The sequence below is a fragment of the Bos indicus genome, chromosome 10 (genome assembly GCF_029378745.1).
Source record: "Bos indicus isolate NIAB-ARS_2022 breed Sahiwal x Tharparkar chromosome 10, NIAB-ARS_B.indTharparkar_mat_pri_1.0, whole genome shotgun sequence".
Taxonomy (NCBI): Eukaryota; Metazoa; Chordata; class Mammalia; order Artiodactyla; family Bovidae; genus Bos; species Bos indicus.
Window position 1 is genome coordinate 44,912,329 of NC_091769.1, and position 18,507 is coordinate 44,930,835.

An 18,507-nucleotide genomic window follows, 5' to 3' on the forward strand; every position below is an offset into this window, starting at 1 on the left:
GTGGCTCTCCAGTTCATGAGGCCTGGGCACTTCCCGCTTTGAGTTCTGTGCATCTTCCTTGATTTCCCTTTGTGCTTGAGTCTCCTTGGGTGTGTGACAGGTAAAGTTTCTGAAAAACTGAATGTCTAAAACAGTTTTTATTCTATACTCATACTTTATTAATAGTTTGGGGATGAAATTCATTTTTCTTCTGAACATGAAGACATTACTCCATTTTCATCTAATTTCCAGTGTTGAAGTCAAGAAGTCAAAAGCTTTAGCTTCATTCTTAGTGATCTAAAACTTCACTAGAGGGAGGGATGCTCAAGCCGGAAGGGACATGGGTAAACCTACGGCTGACTCATGCTGATATTTGGTAGAAACCAATGCAATACTGTAAAGCAATTATCCTTCAATTAAAAATAAATATTTTTTTAAAAAATAAATAAAACTCCACAATAATATGCTTTGATATGATCTTTTTTTCAGCTGTTTTTCAGGGTTCTCAGTAAACTCTTCAAATTTGAAAACTTTTATCCTTCAGTTCTAGAAAACTGCCTTGTATTCTTTCTCTGATAGTTACTCCCCTTCCATTTTTCTCTTGTTCTCTCTTGGTCTAGCATCTATTAGACTGATGTTGGACTCCTGAGTTGATATCTTATTTTGTTTTATCTTCTCTTCTCCTGTCTATCTCTGAATCTTTCTGCTCCACTTAAAATTTAAAGTTGATGGTATCCTCAATTTTAAATTCCAACCCTTTAAAATTTATTTGCTATTTTATTTTTAATTTCTAAAAAAGTTCTTTTGTTATTTCTGAATATTCCATCTTTATATAAATCTCAATAATTTATTATGGATAGTATATCTTCTCTGATCTAAAGTTTTCTGCTGCTGCATGGCCTCTGCTTCCTCTGAGAGGCTTCTCCTTGATTATTTTGTTCTCTGTCTTAGGTGTTGGAGGACATCTTCAAATATCTGGATGTCCCATGGATTTCCATTTATATTTAAGAGTAGGGCAATTTAAAGGCGTGGTTGGAAGGTCTGTGTGCATGGGCGGGGTTTGCCTGATGGGGAAGAGAATGCTGCCTTCATCTCCGAGGATCACTATGCATCAGTGCTTAGAGATCTTTTTTTTCTCTTGAGTCTGTACAAGAATGAGATTTTGAATTGTGTTTTAGAAACTAATATCTTGTAAACTCTGCTCTATTTTTTTACCTACACAATGACAAGGAATAAATACCTAGGGAATTTATATGGCTTTTTATGTTGGTAAAGTTAACTGTGCAAGACAAGCATGATTCTAATCAGTGGTCTACTTATAAGAAAAAGGTGCATAAAATTCAAGCCCCCATGAGGAATAAAGTTTACAACTTAAGCGAACAAACACCATTCTCTCTTGCAAATAGAATTTTCTACTGTCTATGTACCATCATGATTATAAATTACAACAGCTGCTGCTGCTGCTAAGTCCCTTCAGTCGTGTCCGACTTTGTGCGACCCCATGGACGGCAGCCCACCAGGCTCCCCCGTCCCTGGGATTCTCCAGGCAAGAACACTGGAGTGGGTTGCCATTTCCTTCTCCAATGTATGAAAGTAAAAAGTGAAAGTGAAGTCGCTCAGTCGTGTCTGACTCTTAGCGACCCCATGGACTGCAGCCTACCAGGCTCCTATTACAACTACTACTGTATTTAAAAGTTAAGTATCATGGAGACTCTCTGCCCCTAGTAACTAAATATGTAAGGGGAAGAAGTCAAAATATGTGTAAACTAAAAAGATAAACTTAAAGAGAACTTTGCCTCTCTGACTCAAAAATTGTGTCCATTGTATTCTTGATACACTCAGAATAAAGAATCCCTTAATTATCAATATTTCATTAATCTGAAACAAAAAACTCTGAATCTGAAATACTTTGTTTCAACCAAGTTCTTCTTTCTCCATGTTTCTTACTACATACATTTACACCTTGTAACCTATTATTTTCTTTTAATTTTATGCATAGCTAGATCAAAGCATTTTCAAGTTAATATATTTTCACAAACCAGTCTTTTCCCCAGAAAGACTTTCAATCTCCTGCCTGGTGAGGGTGGGGATATGGGAAGAGGAGATAAGAGGTAATAATCTGACTACCAATGTTTGTGGCGCTAAAAAGTGAAAGATAATAGGAAGAGATCATGCCATTCAGTGCACAACCTTTCCCTTAATCTTCCTGATTTCAGAAAGTACCTCATTCTCACTTGCTTTTATAATTGAGTCAGTGTCATTCTAATAGAGATTGGGAAGACAGCAAAAGACTGTGTTCAGTTTAACATATTTAATTGGTAACCCTAATAGATATCTTTGAAAATATGATATACCTTATTAATTATTTTTGGAAATAAAAAAACAGATATCTTGCTTTACTGTTCATGCTGTCAAGAAAACTGAAGTGCCCCAATTATAGAGTACTGAACTTACTTCCCATGACAGAGACTGTTAGTTCTGACTCAGCATCTATTCTCCTTTTTTTCTTAAAAACTCAAAATTTTTTGTTTTATTGAGATATAATTGACATCTAACACTGACTAAGTTTATGGTATACAGCATCATAAGTTGATATCCATATATTGTGAAATGATTACCACAATAAGTCTAGTTAACATCCATCATCTCATATAGTTACAATCCTTTTCCTTATGATGAGAGTTTTTAGGATCTATTCAACAGTATGTGATACAAGAACTCAAAATTCTCCAAGCTGGGTTCAATAGTATGTGAACTGAGAACTTCCAGACATTCAAGCTGGATTTAGAAAAGGCAGAGGAACCAGAGATCAAATTGCCAACATTTGTTGGATCATAGAAAAAGCAAGAGAATTCCAGAAGAACACCTACTTCAGCTTCACTGACTACACTAAAGCCTTTGACTGTGTGGATCACAACAAACAATGAAAAATTCTTCAAGAGATGGGAATACCAGACCACCTTACCTGCCTCCTGAGAAGTCTGTATGCAGGTCAAGAAGCAATATTTAGAACTGGACATGGAACAAAGGGCTGGCTCCAAATTGGGAAAGGAGTACGTCAAGGCTATATATTGTCAACCTGCTTATATAACTTATATGCAGAGTTCGGTTCACTTCAGTCGCTCAGTTGTGTCCAACTCTTTGCAACCCCATGGACTGCAGCACACCAGGCTTCCTGTCCATCACCAACTCCTGGAGTTTACTCAAACTCATGTGCATTGAGTCGATGATGCCATCCAGCCATCTCATCCTCTGTCGTCCCCTTCTCCTCCTACCTCCAATCCCTCCCAGCATCAGAGTCTTTTCCAATGAGTCAATTCTTCGCATGAGGTGGCCAAAGTATTGGAGTACATCATGAGAAACACCAGACTGGATAAAGCACAAGCTGGAATCAAGATCACCGGGAGAAATATCAATAACCTCAGATATGCAGATGATACCACCCTTATGGCAGAAAGCAAAGAAGAACTAAAGAGTCTCTTGATGAAAGTGAAAGAGGAGAGTGAAAAAGCTGGCTTAAAACTCAACATTCAGAAAACTAAGATCATGGCACTGGTCCCATCACTTCATGGCAAATAGATGGGGAAACAATGGAAACAGTGACAGACTTTATTTTTGGGAGGCTCCAAAATCACTGCAGATGGTGACTGCAGTCATGAAATTAAAAGATGCTTGCTCCTTGAAAGAAAAGCTATGACCAACATAGACAGCATGTTAAAAAGCAGAGACATTACTTTATCAACAAGGTCCATCTAGTCAAAGCTATGGCTTTTCCAGTAGTCATGTATGGATGTAAGAGTTGGACCATAAAGAAAGCTGAGTGCTGAAGAATTGATGCTTCTGAACTGTGGTGTTGGAGAAGTCTCTTGAGAGTCCCTTGGACTGCAAGGAGTCCATCCTAAAGGAAATCAGTTGTGAATATTCATTGGAAGGACTGATGTTGAAGCTGAAACTCCAATACTTTGGCCACCTAATGCGAAGAACTGACTCATTTGAAAAGACTCCGATGCTGGGAAAGATTGAAGGAAGGAGGAGAAGGGGACGACAGAGGATGAGATGGTTGAATGGCATCACCGACTCGATGGACATGAGTTTAAGCAAGCTCTGGGAGTTGGTGATGGACAGGGAAGCCTGGCATGCTGCAGTCCAAGGGGTCACAAAGAGTCAGACATGACTGAGCAACTGAATTGAACTGATTCAATTAGCAACTGTCAAATACACCATACAGCAAGGATAATTATAAGTCATCATATTGTAATTACATTCCCAGTACTTATTTATTTTATAGCTGGAAGTTTGTACAAGCACTCTGATTTTAATTGGGTGCTCACCATAAAGCTAAAAAATGGCATTTCCCTATTTCCTTTATAGTACATTCATTCAACCATGTGAATAAGTTCCGTCCAATGAAAATTAAACAGAAGTGATATATGGAATTTCTGGAATGCCTCCTTAAAATGAATAAAGCTTAAAAGACTAGACAAATCAAAATTGAAAATCAAAATCAAATCAAGGTATCATCTCACACCAGTCAGAACAGCCATCATTAAAAACTCTACAAATAACAAATGCTGGAGAGGATGTGGAAAAGAGGGATCTCTCGTACACTACTGGTGGGAATGTAAGTTGGTGCATCACTATGAAAAACAGTAGAGAGGTTCCTCAGAAAACTAACAATAGAATTACCATATGACCCAGCAATCCCACTCCTGAGCATATATCCAGACAAAATTCTAATTGAAAAAGATACATGCACTCCTAAGTTCATACCAGCATTATTGATAACAGCCAAGACATGGAAACCACCTAAATGTCCATCAACAGATGAATGGATCAAGAAGACATGGTACATACATACTACGGAATACTACTCAGTCATAAAAAATAATGAAATAATCCCATTTGCAGCAATACAGATGCAATCAGAGAGTATCATACTAAGTGAGATAAGTCAGAAAGAAAAAGACAAATACCATAAGATATCACTAAAATAGGACACAAACAAAACTATCTACAAACAGAAGCAGACTCACAGACATAGAGAACAGACTTGCAGTTGCCAAGGGGGAGGGGAATGGGGGAAGGATGGAGTCAGAGGTTGCAGTTACCAGCCGCAAGCTAATATATATAGGATGGATAAACAACAAGGTCCCGCTGCATAGCAGAGAACTATAGTCAATATCTTATGATAAACCATAATAGAAAAAAATATAAAAAGTAATAACTATATATAACTCAGTTATATGTATAATACATAACATATAAATATATATAATTTTTATATGAAAGAATATAAAAAAGAACATATATACATACATATATGTATGTATAACTGAATCACTTTGCAGTACAGCAGAAATTAATACATTATAAATCAAGTATGCTTCAATTTAAAAAAATAAAGAAAGCTTACCCTTCTTCTTTCCTTCCTTCATCAGATGAGATGTTAGACCACCTGAAGACAAAAGCCACATCCTAGGATTAGTAGACCAAATGACTCAAAGAATGCTAGGTCCAAGGCATCTTCCTAAGTAAAGGATGTAGTTGAGAGAGTTCTCTGACTTACTTGGGTCCTGACTAAAAATCTTCATTAATTTCTAAAACCCTTGCCTTATCTTTTCCAACAGTCCATACTTATTTTTCAGGCTGCCTCTTACAGAGATCTAATTCCCCTTCTCAGTTCTAGTTTGTTCTTTTGTCCTGGACAATTCTCTAAAGATCTGCCTTTCTGCAGGCAACTTAATCTAGTACTGTTAGATCCCAAGCACAACTCAGTCATACTGTGCTCAGGTCAGATGGGTTAGACCCACAAGTGCTGCCATTCAAACATCTACTCCAAACCCATCAACCCATGAGCTGTACCTACTGGCTTCTTCTTTATTCAGTATACACTAGACTGTGCCTTGCAATGACTCAAGATTCTTCTCCAAGAATATAGGAAACCCTTTTAGCTATCCACCAACAGCTGTTTCCTCTTCAGCTATCCACCAACAGCTATTCCCTCTTCATTCTTGATAACGCAATCTCAACTTTCTTTATGAGGTACATTGGTTTCCTATTGCTACTGTAAAAAATTACCACAAATTTTGTGGCTTAAAACAACAAGAATTTATTTTTCTATGATTTGGAGGTCAGAGCTCTAAATGGGTCAACAATCCTCTGGAGACTCCAGGGCAGAATCCATTTCCTCATCTTCTATAACTTCTAGAAGTTGCCAGCATTCCTTGATTTGTGGATCCACAGCACTGCAATTTCTTTTTCAATCATCTCCTTCTCTGACTTCAGCCCTCCTGCCTCTACTTCAGAAGGACCTCTGTGGTTATACTGGGCCCCCTAGATAAACTAGGCTACTCTCCCCATATCAAGATCTTTAACTTAATCTCCTATGCAAAGCCCCTTTTCCATGTAAGGTAACGTATTTAAAGGTTCCAGGGTCTAGGACATAAACATCTTTGGAGGGCCTTTATCCTGCCTATCAAGGAGGCAATAAACCCAGTCCCTGAGGATGAATTGTGATTTGTTTAAACTAGTCATAACAATCCGATCTGTATCCCTTTGACAGTAATGAGTCGGTAAGGGGAGGATGCTGTAAGGCTGATGAGTTGTAGGAAGAAGCCTGGGTATCTCGACAAGATTTTCTTTCCAATAGGAAAGATGCAAAAGGAGAGAGTCCCGCTTTTCTGGTCACCTTTTCCTTATCTTTTGGATGTTATTATATGTGGACATGATGTGCTAAGTCACTTCAGTTGTATCCGACTCTTTGCAACCCCATGGATCATAGCCCACCAGGCTCCTCTGTCCATGGGATTCTCCAGGCAAGAATACTGGAGTGGGTTGCCACTTCCTCCTCTAGGGATCTTCCCAACCCAGGGATCGAACCCGTGTCTCTTAAGTCTCCTGCATTGGCAGGAGGGTTCTTCACCACTAGCGCCACCTGGGAAGCCAAAGCTACTGCAAATGCCTTGTGACATTTTAAAGGCCAAAACAACTGTAGAGATGCCGACGTAACAGCATCTAACCCTGGGATCACTTACCCTTAGATTTCCTAGTAAATGAAACACTTAAACGTTTTTAGGTTCATCTACTATTAGTAGGGTATTTTGTTATTTGCTGCTGAAGTAATTCTAACTAATACATAACTCTAAACGGACCTGAATTGCTTATCACTTGGACTCTGTTACTGGCCTGTAAGAATACTGACTCTTAGAAAATAGCTTCCAGCCATACAGGAAAAAAAAAAAATCAGCATAAACAAAGATAGGCATATTGGTGATTTTAATATCAGAGGAATTATATTTGAGCTTCCAGGCTCATGTGATAACAAGCTATTCTCTTTTTATCTTGTTTCATATTCTTCCTACCCTAAAGTGCACACAGATGGTTTCTATGTCTGGTCTCAGTTACTAGACAGTAAATTAAACAAGATAAGGCCTGTAAAGTACCTCTATATAGTAGAGCTATATATAGTAACTATTTAATGATTTATAGCTGTTACTATGGTGTATCCTCTGTGCCTGATGGCTAGCACTTTATTTTGGCAGATTACATCGTATGATTCCTAACAGTGTCACCAAGTCCCATCTTGAGACAAACTAGACTGAGAAGATGCCTTCTCCATACCCTGATCCTCTCTTAGAGGATTAAAAATCACACTCAATAAAGAAGTTACTCTCTAAGAAAAGTCTGGGGAACCTTCATTTACTTTTCAAATAGGGACTCATAAATTAATTATAGATATTTTGATTTTAAAATGGGTGCTTTTGAATTGAAAGAGACAGGTGTACCCCAATGTTCATCGCAGCACTGTTTACAATAGCTAGGACATGGAAGCAACCTAGATGTCCATTGGCAGATGAATAGATAAGAAAGCTATGGTATGTATACACAATGGAATATTACTCAGCTATTAGAAAGAATGCATTTGAATCAGTTCTAATGAGGTGGATGAAACTGGAGACTATTATACAGAGTAAGGTAAGTCAGAAAGAAAAACACCAATGCAGTATATAAACACATATATATGGAATTTAGAAAGATGATAACAATAACCCTATATGCGAGACAGCAAAAGAGACACAGATGTAAAGAACAGACCTTTGGACTCTGTGGGAGAAGGCGAAGGTGAGATGATTTGAAAGATAGCATTGAAACATGTATATTTCCATATGTGAAATAGATTGCCAATCCAGGTTTTATGCATGACACAGGGCACTCAGGGCTGGTGCACTGGGATGACCCTGAGGAATGGGATGGGGAGTAAGGTGGGTGCGGGGTTCAGGATGAGGGACACATGTACACCCATGGCTGATTCATATCAATGTAAGGCAAAAACCACTACAATATTGTAAAGCATTTAGCCACCAATTAAAATAAATAAATTTACAAAAAAAAAAAAATGGGTGCTTTTTATAATGTTAGAACCAAGTACCTCCCTCTAATTTTGATCCTCAAACAGATCTGGGTGAATACCTGTTCATACCTTCATCCAAACTCTCCCTAGACTCAGATGTAACAAGAGGACTCCTAAGAAGCTGTTATCTGATGATCTAATGCACTTCTAAAAATAGCTGTTGAGAGAGGTTTTCTAATTGTTCATACCTACAGACTATTGCAGAGAAGGCAGTGGCAACCCACTCCAGTACTCTTGCCTGGAAAATCCCATGGACGGAAGAGCCTGATAGGCTGTAGCCCATGGGGTCTATAAGAGTTGGACACGACTGAGCGACTTCACTTTCACTTTTCATGAAATGGAGAAGGAAATGGCAACCCACTCCAGTGTTCTTGCCTGGAGAATCCCAGGGAAGATGGAGCCTAGTGGGCTGCCATCTATGGGGTCGCACAGAGTCGGACACGACCGAAGCGACTTAGCAGCAGCAGTAGCAGCAACAGACTATTAACAGAATGAAACCAGTCCTCCCTGTCTCTCCTTAGGCAAACACAGGTCTTTTCCTGATAATTTCAGGTTGAATAAGAACTGTTAAGACTTCATCATCCCATAATAAAATTTGGCAAGGACACATATTTTTTAAAAAGGGGCGGGGGAGGGGCGGCAGAAAAAAATGCTGCTTTATACCATGCACAGAAGTCTAACTCGGTTCTCCTCTTATAGAACATTTGGTTATTGTTCTATGAGCAGTGGCCAAGAAAAGGGCTACCAGCCCATTTTAGAGAGCAACATGCTGCCAGCTGTGCTGAAATACTAACATATCCCCTACTGTGCGCTCTGACTCATGACTACAAATAAGATTTTTTCAATGAATTTCTTAAAACTTAGAGGAACAAGAATGCTACACTAGAGTAATAGTTCAGAGAAAGTGAACTCTGGGACCTAAAGTCTTATTTTGAGGCAGATAGAATTTTATACTGTTTCAAGCTAATTTGTTCAAAAGTTCTCTCATTGATGCTTCACTCCTTTGCACTACACATTCCCTTACCCTCTTAAAAAGAAGGACTCTACCTAACTTTATACATATATTCTATATCTTTCATTTTCTAAAAATTGCCACTGGGAAAATGGACATTGTAGTTCACTTAACCATTATGTCGCACACATATGAAAAAAAATCATCTGACTTAATTTTTCTGTTGAATTGATCTGCTTAAGGTACCATGTGCAATACCCTTTACTCAACTCACCCAAGAGAACTGAAATTCAATCCACACTGTATTTGGCATTTTAAATCTGAGGCCCTTAGAAACCTCTCCACATCCACAGGGAAAAGCAAGAGTCAGAAAAGCTATGTAAACAGACTCATTCAGCCAAGGCCAGAGAAAGAATCGTTCTACATCCATCTCTGAGAGTGCAGGTCCCCAAGGATTGATCAAGACGGTGTTTCCCTTCTCCTCAGGCAGCTTCCGAAAGGACTTCTTTCATTCCTTTAAAGTTTTGTCAGTTCAGAGAATTTAACTCTCCCAAGGTTCCAGGGACATCAATTGAGTTCACGAACGAAAAACTTGGGTTCGTTCAGACCTATTTTTTCTGAGAAACTGTGGGGTTAAGCATTTCACTTGCTCCCCTTTACGTCGCCCCCAGGAAGTTACGACGGGCCACGTGACTTGCTTTGACCAGTGAAATGCAAACAGATCAGTTACGTCACTTCCGGGACAAAGCATGTAATTGCAAGTATTCGTACCACAGTCTGCTCTTCTCTGCCTCCATCATCGGTGTGGCACATGTTGAGAGGAAGCCTGTTTCAGCGCTAGCCTGTGACCTCTAAGTGACTGTGACAAGCAGAGCCCTCCTATCAAGCCATGGCAGACACACAGGGTAATAGAGAAATAAACCATTGTTCTTTTAAATCACTGATTTTTTTTTTAACTCCATTACAAGCTCATTCATTCTAATAGAGGAAATTAGGGACTACTGTGTGTGAAAAAAGGCAAAATGAGGGCTTTTGTAAATGAGGGACTAAAGAGAGAAGTGGCAGGCTGAAGAGGAGGCTGTGGAGAGGTTAAAGAGTAAGTGGTCTGTCCCTACCAGTGCCACATAGGCAGTTAGTGTCCAAAGAGTGCTGGGGCCAAAGCAGGACACTTGTATGAGAACCAGTCTTGTGCCCAAGAAATGAGTAGAATCGGAGAACTGACCTACTCCAAGGAAGCTTCCCAAAATTGTCACTAATAGCTCTGAATGCTCTGGAACAGTCATAGAAAGTTGAATTCACAGTCTGCATTAGTCCAAGTCTCAAAGAAGCACACAGTAAATTGAGATTAAGGGAGGCAAGAAGTTTGTTTTACGGGATTAAAACCGGCAACACCAGTGGAGAATAATGAGGGGGTGGGTGGGGAAGAAGAGGCAGGGAGGACAAGCAAACTACAATAAGTTCATACTTCTTCAAAGGAGAGAGAGAGAAGGGAGGGAGGTATGAAACCCTGTGCACTTCCAGGAAAGTTGTAGCAAACTGATGGAGACTCCTCAGGCAAAATCGCCCTTCAGAGGAGCTGTGTTTCCATGTCTTAAAACCCCTGCCACATGTAGCCTTGGCTGGGAGCAGTTCCTGGAAAATAGGGCCTGATGCTGTGACGACTAGCAAGGGCTAAACCCTGCTTCCAAGGAGGAGGTCCGAGTGGAGAATTTTCCCAACCCCCACATAGCTGCAACATCATATTTTATCTTACACTGTTGGTGGGAATGCAAACTAGTACAGCCACTATGGAGAACAGTGTGGAGATTCCTTAAAAAACTGGAAATAGAACTGCCTTATGATCCAGCAATCCCACTGCTGGGCATACACACTGAGGAAACCAGAAGGGAAAGAGACATGTGTACCCCAATGTTCATCGCAGCACTGTTTATAATAGCCAGGACATGGAAGCAACCTAGATGTCCATCAGCAGATGAATGGATAAGAAAGCTGTGGTACATATACACAATGGAGTATTACTCAGCCATTAAAAAGAATACATTTGAATCAGTTCTAATGGGGTGGATGAAACTGGAGCCTATTATACAGAGTGAAGTAAGCCAGAAGGAAAAACACCAATACAGTATACTAACGCATATATATGGAATTTAGAAAGATGGTAACGATAACCCTGTATACGAGACAGCAAAAGAGACACTGATGTATAGAACAGTCTTATGGACTCTGTGGGAGAGGGAGAGGGTGGGAAGATTTGGGAGAATGGCATTGAAACATGTGAAATGTCATGTATGAAACGAGATGCCAGTCCAGGTTCAATGCACGATGCTGGATGCTTGGGGCTGGTGCACTGGGACGACCCAGAGGGATGGTATGGGGAGGGAGGAGGGAGGAGGGTTCAGGATGGGGAACACATGAGAAATAAAGGAATAAAAATTTAAAAACATAAAAAAAAAAAGTCTAACAGGGAATAAGGCCAATGATTCTACATAACACGTAGAACATTATTTCTTGGTGATAATAGTACTGCCTTATATTTGTTTCAAGGTGTACATCTTGCTAAGTGCTTTTACATATCTCCTCCCATTTTAAACAGTCCAGGTAACATTATTCCCATTATAAGAATGGGAAGCTTGAAGCTTTCTAGGACTCTGACTATGCAGAGGGGAGCTGAGCCTGGCATTCAACCATGTATTCTTAGTCCAAGCTAAGCCCACGGTATAATGAAGGCACCTGCTGAAAGTCAGTGCCCTGAAAATGTTTGCACTGTCCTTAAGCAAGAATTAATTTTAGGTCACTTGCTTAAAAGCTGCTTTAGAAAGAAAATTCACTTGAAGAAGGCTCTGTGTTTATTCTTTATCTAGAGGCAGCATTTGGGAGAAGGCAATGGCACCCCACTCCAATACTCTTGCCTGGAAAATCCCATGGACGGAGGAGCCTGGTGGGCTGCAGTCCATGGGGTCGCTAAAACACGACTGAGCGACTTCACTTTTGCTTTTCACTTTCATGCATTGGAGAAGGAAATGGCAACCCACTCCAGTGTTCTTGCCTGGAGAATCCCAGGGACGGGGGAGCCTGGTGGGCTGCTGTCTATGGGGTCGCACAGAGTCGAACACGACTGAAGCGACTTAGCAGCAGCAGCAGCAGCAGCAGAGGCAGCATTCACAGGGCAAGAACAGATTTGTCTCTAGCAGAGAAACCCAAGGATGGCTCACAAGATGTCCTTCAGGGGGTGACCAGAGGCTGGAGTCTCTAATGGTCAGAGTAGCCCGTGTAGCTTCAGAATGGAAGGAGAAGTTATCCAGCTGAGATAGCTCACTGTAAGTGCAGAGGAGATGATCCAGTTTGGAAATGCAGATACTGCGGAGAAAACCCTTGTAACACATAGAAACTCCCTCAACTGGACAACAGGCCTGTTTATGTGGAATGAGACTAGTATATACTTTCCTTTAACATTAACAGAGCTATTTTCTTCTCAAAAAGAAAGAACCAAAAATAGTAAAGCAGGAATTACCCAGAGAGAAGGAAAAACCCAAATCATAGTTCTACTCTCTGAATTGGCACAGCTCAGTAAGGAGGGAGAAGTTGACTTCCTGCCAAGTTTCAGTGTCCCACCAAAAATTAAAGACACCAGATAAAGGCAACCCAATCCAGGAGCTATGGCACCTGAAATGAAAATAAACAAGAAAGCTTTAAGTTCTAAGATGAAAGGATTACAATGTCAACTTTAAGATTGCTGATTACATTGAAACCAGTGATATTTTCATTGGGTGTCAAAAACACCTAGGAACAAAAACCTTTTAAAGTATGAAATTATCTCCCAGGGGAATATGATGTGAACCACTTCCATTTCTACAGTGCACTTGTCCATGCAACTTCCTTCCAGAGTAGGATGGAAACAAATGCCCATTAGACCTCTTTGGGTTTGCTTCCAGCAGAGGAAAATGTTCTGGGTGAAATGGCACCCCAGTAAACCACACTGAACCTGGCTTTTATTTCACATTTAAGAATCATTTACTCAGAATGGAAAGTTGCTTTCCTTTCTTAGCCCAAGCAACTGCCTTGGGCAGCCAAAAAGGAAATAACAGAGTGGTGTGCTAAAAGGGTCTCTAAGTTCTGGTCCCGATGTTGTCACTAACTGGGTCTTATTGGACAAGTCACATAATCACCCCACAACCTGTTTCCTTATTTATAAAAGGATACAGTTAATAGTTCAAAGCCTTTTTTCTCCTCCAGTTGACCTAGGAAGCTTTGAAAGAACACAGATGTCTAGAACTGAATCAGAATCTCTGGGAGTCTAAGTTTGTAAAGTTCTCCCAGTGGTTCAGATGAGGCCACTCCATAGGCCAGTATTTTAGGGTAGACTAAACAAGATGTTAATCGAAAAAGCAAGAGAGTTCCAGAAAAACATCTATTTCTGCTTTATTGACTATGCCAAAGCCTTTGACTGTGTGGATCACAATAAACTGTGGAAAATTCTGAAAAAGATGGGAATACCAGACCACCCAACCTGCCTCTTGAGAAACCTATATGCAGGTCAGGAAGCAACAGTTAGAACTGGACATGGAACAACAGACTGGTTCCAAATAGGAAAAGGAGTACGTCAAGGCTGTATATTGTCACCCTGCTTATTTAACTTCTATGCAGAGTACATCATGAGAAATGCTGGGCTGGAAGAAGCACAAGCTGGAATCAAGATTTCCAGGAGAAATATCAATAACCTCAGATATGCAGATGACACCACCCTTATGGCAGAAAGTGAAGAGGAACTAAAAAGCCTCTCGATGAAAGTGAAAGTGGAGAGTGAAAAAGTTGGCTTAAAGCTCAACATTCAGAAAACGAAGATCATGGCATCCGGTCCCATCACTTCATGGGAAATAGATGGGGAAACAGTGGAAACAGTGTCAGACTTTATTTTTGGGGGCTCCAAAATCACTGTAGATTGTGACTGCAGCCATGAAATTAAAAGACGCTTACTCCTTGGAAGAAAAGTTATGACCAACCTAGATAGCATATTCAAAAGCAGAGACATTACTTTGCCAACAAAAGTCCGTCTAGTCAAGACTATGGTTTTTCCAGTGGTCATGTATGGATGTGAGAGTTGGACTGTGAAGAAAGCTGAGTGCCGAAGAATTGATGCTTTTGAACTGTGGTGTTGGAGAAGACTCTTGAGAGTCCCTTGGACTGCAAGGAGATCCAACCAGTCCATTCTGAAGGAGATCAGCCCTGGGATTTCTTTGGAAGGTATGATGCTAAAGCTGAAACTCCAGTACTTTGGCCACCTCATGCGAAGAGTTGACTCATTGGAAAAGACTCTGACGCTGGGAGAGATTGGGGGCAGGAGGAGAAGGGGACGACAGAGGATGAGACGGCTGGATGGCATCACTGACTCAATGGATGTGAGTCTGAGTGAACTCCAGGAGTTGGTGATGGACAGGGAGGCCTGGCGTGGTGCGATTCATGGGGTCGCAAAGAGTTGGACACAACTGAGCAACTAAACTGAACTGAAACAAGATGTTCAAGATTCCCTCCAGTTCTAAAATTCTCTGATGAGAAGGTAGTAGAATAGGGGGTCAAGGAGAGGTGTGCTGTGCCACAGAGTAGCAGCACCTGCATCGCTGTGAGCATGTTAGAACTGCAGGCTCTAGGGGGAGGAGCCCAAGATGACCCGAGTAGAAAGACATGGAGTTCGCTTCTCCCCCACAAACACATCAAAACATAGGCTCTTGGCCCCTATCCCAGAAGCTTATTGAATTAGAATCTATATTTTAACAAGATCCCCAGTGATTCATAAATATGTGAATGTTAGACAGCTCTGCTCTATTCTACATAATCAGGAGTGAACCCGCCTACCTATATGCCAGTGGGTCATTTTCCTGCCCAGTCTCTGTGGCCTGGCCAACCAGGAACACAACACAAGAAAAACACACAGCCTCGGGTGGTAACTCTTTCTGGGAGCCATGCTCCTCAAAGAATGTGATTTGGGGACATTGTCGTCTCACTGTAAGTCCCCTTTCAAATTTGTGGGAAATGCCTGTGAAGGCAAAAGTGAGGCCAGATTGGGAGAGAGAGCTAGATGGGGGGGAGTGGGGGAAGGATATTCTTCCAGCTATCAACCAGGCAAAATTTTATAGATGAAATTTCTAGAGGTGAGGTTGAGAGTGTTGAGAAAGAAATTATAACTTATGTTAGACTGCTAGTCCTTTATTAGGGCGGGGGAAGTAAAACCTGTTGCAGCTCACTTTCTCAGATGTTTGCTATTCTTACCCACATTTCTTTTTTTTTTTTTTTTAACATTTTTTATTTTCAGGTGGACAGCAAAAGAACTCAGCCATACATATACATGTATCCATTATTCCCCAAACTTCGCTCCCATCCAGGCTGTCACATGATAATGAGCAGATTTCCCTGTGCTATATAGTAGGGCCTTGTTGGTTATCCATTTTAAATACAGCAGTATGTAACATGTTGATCCCAAATTCCCTAAGTGTCCTTTCTCCCCACAGAAGACTACATTTTTAAAAAGAGAAAATTCTGCAAAAGACTCTATGCAAAAGATATACAAATGACCAACACACATTTTAAAAGGTATTCAACATTATTAGTCATCAATAAAATGAAAATAAAAGCCCCTACAGGATATAACTAGAATGTCCAAAACAAAACAAAAGACTAAATACAAAGTATTGGAAAGGATGTGGAACAACTAGAACTCTTACACAAAGCTGGAGGTAGTATAAAATGGATCAAACACTTTGGAAAGCAGGTAGGCAGTTTCTGATAAACTTAAATATTAACTTCCTGTATCACCTAAAAGATAAACATGTATTAAAAAGACTGGTGCATGAAGGTTCATAGTAGCTTTTCTCAAAGCAGCTAAAATCTGGAAATAGTGCAACATCAACTGGAGAATGGGTAAACAAATTATTGTGTTTTTGTAAAATAAAATACTGCCCACCAATAGGAAAGAATGAACTGCTGCTACATCAAGGATGAAACTGGAAAACATATTCAGCAAAAGGAAACAGACTCTAGAGTTATGAAGTTGTTTGGCATTCTAGAAGAAAGCTATATGAGCTACTAAACATTTTCAAATTACCTATTTCTATTTGACAGATACTCTGGAACAAGAAAACTGATGAGATCAGTAACTACAAAAAATCAGATCAGAAGCTCCCTGGATTAGGGGAGGGGAAGTCTAATTTACAAAATTCAGATAAGACATGTAAAAAGACAGAAAGCAGGAAGCAGGCGAGGCTAGGCACAGGAGGCTACAGCGAAGACCCTGGGAGCTGCGGACCCGTGCTATGGAGACAAAGGTGAGGTTGCCCTGAGCAGTTGGAGGCTGGGCCCCACCATGACTTAACAAGATGTCAGCACGAAGCAGGCATTCCGGCTGGTCACACCCACTCCAGCAACTCAAATTCACCACCTCAGACCCCTGCGACCTCATCAAACATGAGGTTCAGCTGCTGCAGGCTCAGTACCATAGTCTGAAACTCAAATGTGACAAGCTGGCTGGCAAGAAGCCAGAGACCCAGCATCATTATGTGATGTACTACGAATATCCTAGGGCCTCCTAGGTGGCTCAGTGGTGAAGAATCCTCCTGCCAGTGTAGGAGATGTGGGTTCAGTCCCTGGGTCGGGAAGATCCCCTGGAGAAGGGAATGACTTCCCACTCCATTATTCTTGCCTGGAGAATCCCATGGACAGAGGAGCCTGGTGGGCTACAGCCCATGGGGTCACAAGAGTCGAACATGACTGAGGAACTAAGCACAGGAAATATCCTGCAGCTTTAACATCAAGATGCACAAGCAAGCTGAAATCTTCAAGGGGCTGAATGGGATAAGTGCCAGGACCCACCCTACCTTTCCCCAGAGCAGTAGCAGCAGTTCTTAGGAAACATCCAGTGGGCTAATAAGCAGGTTACAGTTCCTGAGCTGAACTCCATCATCTGACAGAAACTACAAGCCCTCCAGCTTCCCAGCTGCAGGCTCTCGCCCTGCCCTGATCCCACTGCCTGGGGAAGCTACAGCCCCTTCACTGCTAGGACTTAGCACAGGCACTGGCCTCTTCTTACCTGTCTGTGTTCCCTGGTTCACCTCTCCAAGGAAGACAATAACGGGCAGGATGGTGGTACCCACCAGAAGGATGATGGCAGGTGAGAAGTCAGAGAGTGGCCAGCTGAGATGCAGAGGGGAGGGGACAAAAGGGAGACAGACACGGAGAAAGAGCCAGGTTCATCGTAAGACATGGTATGCTCATTCAGTTCAGTTCAGTCGCTTAGTCGTGTCCAACTCTTTGTGACCCCATGAACCACAGCATGCCAGGCCTCCCTGTCCATCAGCAACTCCCAGAGTCCACCCAAACTCATATCCATTGAGTCGGTGATGCCATCCAACCATCTCATCCTCTGTCGTCCCCTTCTCCTCCTGCCTTCAATCTTCCCCAGCATCAGGGTCTTTTATAATGAATCAGCTCTTCACATTAGGTGGCCAAAGTATTGGAGTTTCAGCTTCAACATCAGGCCTTCCAATGAACACCCAGAACTGATCTTTAGGATGGACTGGTTTGATCTCCTTGGAGTCCAAGGGACTCTCAAGAGTCTTCTCCAACACCACAGTTCAAAAGCATCAATTCCTTGGCACTCAGCTTACTTTATAGTCCAACTCTCACATCCATACCTGACTACTGGAAAAACCATAGCCTTGACTAGACAGACTTTTGTTGACAAAGTAATCTCTGCTTTTTAATATGCTATCTGCTACTGCTGCTGCTAAGTCGCTTCAGTCGTGTCCGACTCTGTTTGATCCCATAGACGGCACCCCACCAGGCTCCCCCATCCCTGGGATTCTCCAGGCAAGAACACTGGAGTGGGTTGCCATTTCCTTCTCCAATGCATGAAAGTGAAAAGTGAAAGTGAAGTCACTCAGTCGTGTCCGACTCTTAGTGACCCCATGGACTGCAGCCTACCAGGCTCCTCCATCCATGGGATTTTCCAGGCAAGAGTACTGGAGTGGGGTGCCATTGCCTTCTCCGAATATGCTATCTAGGTTGGTCATAACTTTCCTTCCAAGGAGTAAGCGTCTTTTAATTTCGTGGCTGCAATCACCATCTGCAGTGATTTTGGAGCCCCCAAAAATAAAGTCTGCCACTGTTTCCACTGTTT

General features: G+C 41.4%; 1 protein-coding gene across 1 annotated transcript in view; it reads right to left on the reverse strand.

The window, feature by feature from the left end:
* The window catches only part of LOC139185243 (uncharacterized), a 214,989-nt gene that overhangs the window by 157,188 nt on the left and 39,294 nt on the right, over positions 1–18,507 (reverse strand). Inside the window, exon 4 of the mRNA XM_070797415.1 lies at positions 5,393–5,434. The gene's annotated coding sequence lies outside the window, so the exon portion shown is untranslated. The remainder of the gene's footprint in view (positions 1–5,392; positions 5,435–18,507) is intronic.